The sequence below is a fragment of the Lepeophtheirus salmonis genome, chromosome 5 (genome assembly GCF_016086655.4).
Source record: "Lepeophtheirus salmonis chromosome 5, UVic_Lsal_1.4, whole genome shotgun sequence".
NCBI classification, from domain to species: Eukaryota; Metazoa; Arthropoda; class Copepoda; order Siphonostomatoida; family Caligidae; genus Lepeophtheirus; species Lepeophtheirus salmonis.
In genome coordinates, this window is record NC_052135.2 from 21,132,621 (window position 1) to 21,140,530 (window position 7,910).

Consider the following 7,910-nt stretch of genomic DNA (forward strand, 5'->3'; position numbering starts at 1 on the left):
CCTGGTATGTGTTACACTTAGAAAATATAATCATAATATGAATTTATGGTCGATTCCTCCCTATCTTGTAAATTATAATCTATTATGATATATTGATTTAACCACTACTTTCAAGACATATTTTTTTCTCTTACTTTCTAATCTTCTCTTCAGATGATTTATTAACTTTGTTGTACATCCATTCCATGTAAATGTTATAAATATGAGCAGTATGAAAATTAATATATTTGTTATATTGGGAATACGGAGGTAGAGGTAAGTAGGATAATATTACCTTCTTTGTTAAAAATATATGGTTATGTTTTAGAATTTTTTCTTCGGTTAGGTCTAAATTTCTTATTTTTTTAGACCAATTCGGCCCTATATAACGGTTAAGAATACGATATTAGACCAATGACCGAAATTTAACTGTTTTAAAATTGTGGACAGCTTTTTGGGTCACAATATCTAGCAGATTTTTTTGCCTTCAACCTTAGGACCTGTTTTTCACCTTATCCTGATTAATGAGGTGTTTATATATGATTTATATTTATCCCTGAACGGTATAGGTTTTTTAGATTTAAACATTAGTAATTATTCTTAAGACCGCTGTGAGAATTTTTTTATGGGTGGAGGGGAGGTATTTCAACTTAAATTTTCAACTTAAATTTTTCAATTGATATCCTATTGGTTCGATTCTAATGTTGTTGTTTTTTTAAATAAAAAGAAATACTTATGGATTTTTTTTTTAGTAAGTAATGCATCATTATATTTTTAGAAGGACTCTTATTGGAAAATACCAAATTTTGTTTTAAGGCAAATTTAAAAGAACTTTTTATTTTTCTTAAATTTGAAATTAAGTTGTGCATTGCAGAATTAAAGAATTAACAGGACTTATTATTTTAGTTAGCATTACAAAAAAGAACTTATTTAAATATAATTGTTTAACAGAATTAACACCTACATTTATTATTGTTAAATTAGTTGATTATATGAGTAATGATAAAATAAGTTAATATTTACAGTGTGATTGATTAAAATCCTTAGCCTTTTTATGGCGCCCATTCATTTGTGTGAGGATGTAGTTAGGCAAGCTTGATTTCAATTAGATTAATTTCAGCAACATTTTCATATAATATACATTACAGGATATATATTGTCTTTGTTAGAGAAAATGCCATATGAATAATAGGTTTATGTATTGTCATAACATTCACGACGAGAATGGTCTGACAATGTGATCCCTTTTTTCAGGATCCCACTCCACGAAGATCCATCGATCAAAGTGTTTGACACAATCACACTCATTGAGTTTATTTAAATTATTCTCTTCACAAAAACTTTAGGAGTAGATGCGAAATCTGACAAGAACATCAGTCGCTCCAGCCACTGCTAGACTTCTACAAATTTGTTTTTAAACACTACTCTGGTGTGTAATGACGTCTTTTATATTGTAATGTTTATTATAAAAAAATGTAGCTTAATGTAATGTAAGCTTTATTCTTTAAGTTTTTCCATTACATGAAGGAAATAAGAAAAAAAGCGGGGAAGATTTTTTCCACTTTTATTCGATTTCTTTGATTAGACACATAATAAATAATTAATTAGTCTTTGAAAGGCTACAGTTTTTTATCAATTGTTTTTAACTTTTATTTTTATAGTTATTTCACTTTGAAATACGGCATTGAACCTTAATTATATTTTAAAAACTTGATAAATTTTATGTGGCTCTATATGTCAAACCTATGTAAGTAGAAAAGTGCAAATAGTCATTTTCGTCTTCTACAACATCAATAATATTTTTAAATGTGGACTTTAGACCATTGATAAGAATACTGTTACATAGTCTAAGGATATGTCAAGATCATTTTATGAATAACCTTTTGGTGAATACAAGTTTTATTAAAGGATTTCTTACGTATACAAATTAACAACAAAAGGGTATTCAGGGTTCTATAATTGATGAATTAATTAATGTAAAGAAAAGGAAGGCAACTTATAGGTAAAATGTAACTTTTTTGAGTATATTCTCTTTCACTTCACTTCAACGACTGAACTGGTTATAACAAATAATATATATATATAGAATTCAGTTCACTACAATATCTAACTTTAGATAAGCATATTAAGACGTTATATGTGGCTTGTCAACACAAAAGCAGGCTAAAAGGATATTTCTTAAAATTGAGTGTGGATTAGATTTGTATTCTTTGACATACTATCACCAGTTTATATCAAAAATTACTCTTAACAACCCTTTGGAGGCGCCATTAATTGGCCAAAATGGAATGTTACTCTAAAAGAACGAGAAAAGGATAGATTTTATTTGAAAGGCCATATTGGGACCAATATAAGTCTCTCAAACTTGATAAAAGTTTTTAACTATAGGTAAATTATTAGAATATCTTAGCTCATTGCATACATTTGAATAATAAGCCTATAATTTACTCAAATATGTCAATGAAATTTTGGGTTGTATATTAAGTAAAAAATTTAATTGGAATTTTCTCATTTTCTTGATTTTTGTTTAAGATTGCATTTGCGTTGACACATTACATATCTAATAGTAATTATTTCTTCATTAACAGGTGACGAATATAACGATGTTCGTATTTCAACTTTATTTCACCATTTTCTCATTAGGAGTCAAATACTCGATGGCCGATATATTGAGTGACATTAAACCAGATTCAGAAATGGCGTACAAACTTATTCCTCTAGAAATGGTTGATCATATGGTAAGGAATTATAAGATATGTTTTCATATATACGTAAGTCTAATCTAAGTATAATAGTCAAATGTTTTTTTGCTGCAAATATGAAGCATACCACCAAAATGCTTATTTAGTATTATATTCATGGAAAATATACCAAATTACAACTTGCTTTACATCTTCAATGAGCCTGTTGATAAATTTGAATAGTTATTTGTAGGGATGGGAATCAAGGAGAGCACAACAAAAAGATTGGTACTACTTTGTTAATATCAGCTGCCTGTTATATGATTTTGGGGGAGGAAAGGAGTTACTGCTATAAGTAGGATAACTTTCTATATTAAAAATAGTATTAGTGCAGGAAAAGTATCATAATTATATTTAAATAATATTCATTTATTCTATTATGCTTAAAAAATGCATCAAAAGTAGATAGGAATTTATCATTCAGAGAGAAATGTCAGCACCAATTACCAACCCCCCGTGTATCCTTTTCTAATCTTAAAACTGTCATTTTCTATACACTTTGCTCATTTATAGTTCTTGTATGAAGTTACATCAAAACAGCCGCTAAATAGGCAATTAGTATATTGGATGTATAAACGATTGAGGCTTATTTGGTTTGCCTTTTTCAAGATCCTAAACATTGAAAATCTAGTTATTATGAGGGTATTTAACAATTATTTTATGATTTTCTAGTACATTATAGTTATATATTCTAGTGTTTGTTGAAAATGAGAAAACTTTTCAACTGATTACTGAAGCCGAATCATAATTAATTAAGAAAAGGTCATAAAATTCATTATATAAATTGTGTTTTTTTAATCTATTTTTACTATTAAAAAAACTGATTTAAATCAGCCCAGTCCCGTATAAAAGTTATCCATAGACTAAGGCCTATACATTTTTTCCCCAAAAATTAAAAACAAATAGAAATTATAGCAAATGTTTATTTTTTGGCGATTTTTTTACAACTCTTTGATTATGTTCTGAGTATAGGGACCTTATATATGTATAACTTAGTAAATAGTGTAAAAACTACTTCAAACTTGAATCTGGTTAGAAGTGGAGAAACCAGTAATATTTTATTATATTATTTTAAAATGTGGAAACCTTCTTTATTAACACCTTATTGGTCCTAATATCTGTACCCTGTTGCTGCATGAAGTAAAAGCATTTATGATACTTTGCAGCCCCAAGAAGTTGCTAACTTACAAGCATCCCTTCGAAAATGGTTGATTTTACCATCAATTAATGACCCTGTCATAAATAAAATCTATATTTTCATCAAATATTTATTAATAAAAATAAGAAATTATAAGTATATAGAAAATTGCACTCTTACCTAACCTAGAATACCTATTTCATACACCACCATTTCATAGTCTAGTGATTTGCAAATGATGTAATGTGATATATTTCATAAAAAATAATCCATTTACTCAGTAAAGGATATTTTTCCAATATACATTCATTTTATTTTAGGCAACCTCAGATATAAGAATAATTGTACCCATAATTAACGAAATAATTGTTATAATCTTCGGGAAAAAATTTCTATAAAAAGCTCTCCAATAGACAATAAGCAAATGAGACCAGTTCACATTTTTTCACTCATAATTTAAAAAATAAACTGAACACGTAAACGTCGTTCATTTTTCCATTCTATCAAAAAGTCTACATATAGAGGTCAATTATAGGGTTTTCATTCATATTTGTGGGATGAGTTAAGATAGCCTTATTGGACTGAAGCGACTCAAATTGTCCCCATTATGGCCTTTCAAATATATATTTATCCCCTTCAAATTCTATAGTTGTGAAGATCAAGAGCAATTTGTGGCGCATCCAAAGGGGTAGTAACAGTTATTTTTTGATAGAAATTGACAAAAAACAAAAATACATTTTAGTTTGCTTTTGTGTTGACGGATGAAATATGTATATTTTAAGCCGCTTTATTATGTTGCACATGAGCAACAAAAATCAATTAGATTATATTTACCTCCATCAATAAAGTTGATCCGAGATTATGTTTTCACCTTGGTTTGTTTGATTGTCTCTTTGTCAGCTGGATTACGGAAAAAGTTAAAAATTGATTTTGGTGAGACTTTGTAGGATGATCGTATATGTGATCAATAAGATACTTTTAAGTTTTTAGAGGTCAAGGTCACATAAAATATCAAAAACACAAAGTTGCCCACAACTTTTGAAAAAATTGATATACATAACTCAGATTAAATTTTAAAATATCTAAGTCACACAAAACGTTAAAAACGTATGATATTGTATAACTTTTGAAGAAATTGAAATACATAACTCAACTCAATGTTAATTTGTAGGAGAATGTTTGAGCTCTACCAAGTGCCCATTCTAGTTTTTACTGTATTCCCTTTTCCTTCCTTAAACCACTACTATGAATCGTTTTTCACTTGATAACATTATTTTTATACAAAAAAATAACAAAAAGCATTTAAGAGTAAATATTTTTTTGTAATATGTATTTTATATTCTAAAAATTTTACTTATCTTTTCGTACATTAAAAAAATGTGTCCTAATCTAATTGTTTTTATTAATTATTACAGGCACCTATTACATTAGATTCTAATTTAGAGAATACGAAGATATTTGACAAATATAAATTAAATCCATCATTTGGTTTATATCAACAGCAACAGCCTATTAACAACACATCATCATATCCTTATCAAAAAAGAAATTCAAAAAATAACAATCCAGTCAATTTCAAATCCAGTCTGAGGGATGGTGGATTCCAATTGAGAATAAGAAAGTCCCTCTCTAATGATTTTCAACTCCGCGTAAGAAAAGCAATTAAAAATCTACATCATGATTGGGGACTACCGTCATTAGACCGTACCAATTTTCAATTACGAGTAAAAAAATATAACTATAGACCGAGTGACCATTTTCAACTTAGAGTGCGCAAAAATGATTTTAATTTCTATCCATATTATTACAAAAAGGTAGATTAAGAAAATAGAATACGATATCTCTTTTTTAGCAAAAATAAACATAATTATTAAATTAATGTTATAAAATATACAATATTAATTGATAATAATTAGTTAACTGTCTACAAACTTAATTATATTTTAATCTCGAAATAATGACTTTATTTATTGTATACTGCATATTCGTACTTAAATATCTAAATAAATCATCTTTCTCATAAATAATAATAACATAACTGTGTAAGATTTGTGAACAAAATAAGGACAGCAGTTCGTAGTAGTATTTTCTAATATTTAATTTATATTAATAAAAACTTTTGCTAATACATATCAGATATGGGTAATTCCATGAGAAACTTTCACAAACGAACACTGATTTTAGTCAAATTTAATATGCGGTTTCATGGATAGTAGTTCTAGTCAAAAATAAAATATTGGATTTGTAACTCAATCCAACTCTGAATTATAAGATCTTAAAGATGAAGAAATTAGAATGGTGATGAATTTTTGATAGTTGATATCTGATAAACCTAAACAATGATAGGTGAATAAAAATCTTCTTGAACAACCAATATATTTAAAGATAATTACATGCCTAAAGAGATTTACAATTATATATTACTTACCATTAATTAAACAATAAATAAACTTAGTAATAATAAAATATATAATTATGTGAACATTGCCTCCACTTTAAACAGAACTCAACTCCTTTCAGGATTTATTCTCAATCAAATATTCTGTAAGCATACCAGTTAAAGTTATATAATTTTTCAATAGGTATGTAAAATACATCATTAAAAAGCTATTAGATAGTTAAACAAAACTATGCAATATTAGGAAAAAATATAAATCAGGATCTTAATTTTTTCAGGTTAATAATTTCTTTTATTTTTTATTTTAACCGTCTAAAGATAAAACACTTTAAACGTGTGAATTAGGAATAATATGAAGGATAAGGTTTTTGTTTCTTTGGGGATAATTTATTCTATAGTTGCAATAAGATAAATCATCATTTTAATCTCCACTATTCAATTTTTAATCTTTATAACTCTTTAGTTTTAATTTGTTATTTTTATATCTTTTTTAATATTATCATAAACTTGAGAAACTAGTTGTTGTGTCATGCACTTGAAAATTTGACCGAAATATAAATCGATCAAAAATATGCTTTTCATCAGATTCAACGTTAAGAATTTCTAGAAAATATAGGTCTTCCAATATTAGTTTTAAAATATTATTATTATTGAAATATTCTTTTAGATTTTTTGGTTGAAGATAATTTTTTTTTAAGAAATTTTTTATTAACAGAACGTACTCTCTAAGAAAATTAATACTGAATTTTTTGAGACTTCGATGCCTTGTAACTACTATGGCATTCTGGAACGAAGCACATACACTTATGAATAAATCTTTGATCAATGAGGGTAGTCAAAACAAAATCTTACATTTTAACTACATACCTAGATATTTAGAAGTATATAAGTGTAAATCGTAGTAAATTAATAAATTATCAAATATATTATTAGGCCAAACAATGAAGACAAAATAAAAATATAAACTTAAATCAATGAAGCACATAAATAATATTTGCATTTTACCATTATTTACAATTGATAAATAAGAAAATGATTTTAATTGTTATTGTCATATTAATATGCTTTACAATTGTCAAGGAACATAATCTACTATTTAATGTCAATGAATACTAAAATAATCGTTCTTATATACATTTTATTACATCATAGGCATTTAGTGTAATCCTTGATTTATTTATTAAATATTGTTGTGGAGATCCTAAATCCTCACAATCAAGAGATATCTAAATATAATGACAAGTAAATTAGTAACTTTATTTTTGAGGCACAAATTCATCAGTTTCAATAATTAGTTTAATAATTTTTTGAAAATTGAATTTAGAAAACCCTTTAACATAAATCTACTTTGATTTTTTGTTGTATACCTTTAGTAAATCCATCATTTTTTGCTCAAAAACAATTTGTTAGAATTTCAAATATATTACCCCAAAATGGAAGAGTTTCTTAATATACCACGAGCTATTAATATAAAATTAGAACTACGACAAATAATTTAGCTTTATAGCTCATATGAGTTTAACAAGTTGAATTAAAAAAAAGGTGATGTTTTTCACCACAACAGGTTCCGTGATTGGAGCTTGTTCTCCTCTAGATACTATTATAACTCATTGGCATTGCTTACACTCAGACTTGTACCCGTTCACCCTTTTCC

At 26.8% G+C, this 7,910-nt stretch overlaps 1 long non-coding RNA gene across 1 annotated transcript; it reads left to right on the forward strand.

Annotated features, from left to right (window-relative positions):
* Positions 1–205: 205 nt before the first annotated feature.
* LOC121118131 (uncharacterized) lies at positions 206–7,688 on the forward strand. The gene is made up of 3 exons (XR_011780424.1): positions 206–255; positions 2,568–2,717; positions 5,274–7,688. It is a non-coding gene; the product is annotated as an uncharacterized lncRNA (long non-coding RNA).
* Positions 7,689–7,910: the final 222 nt, after the last annotated feature.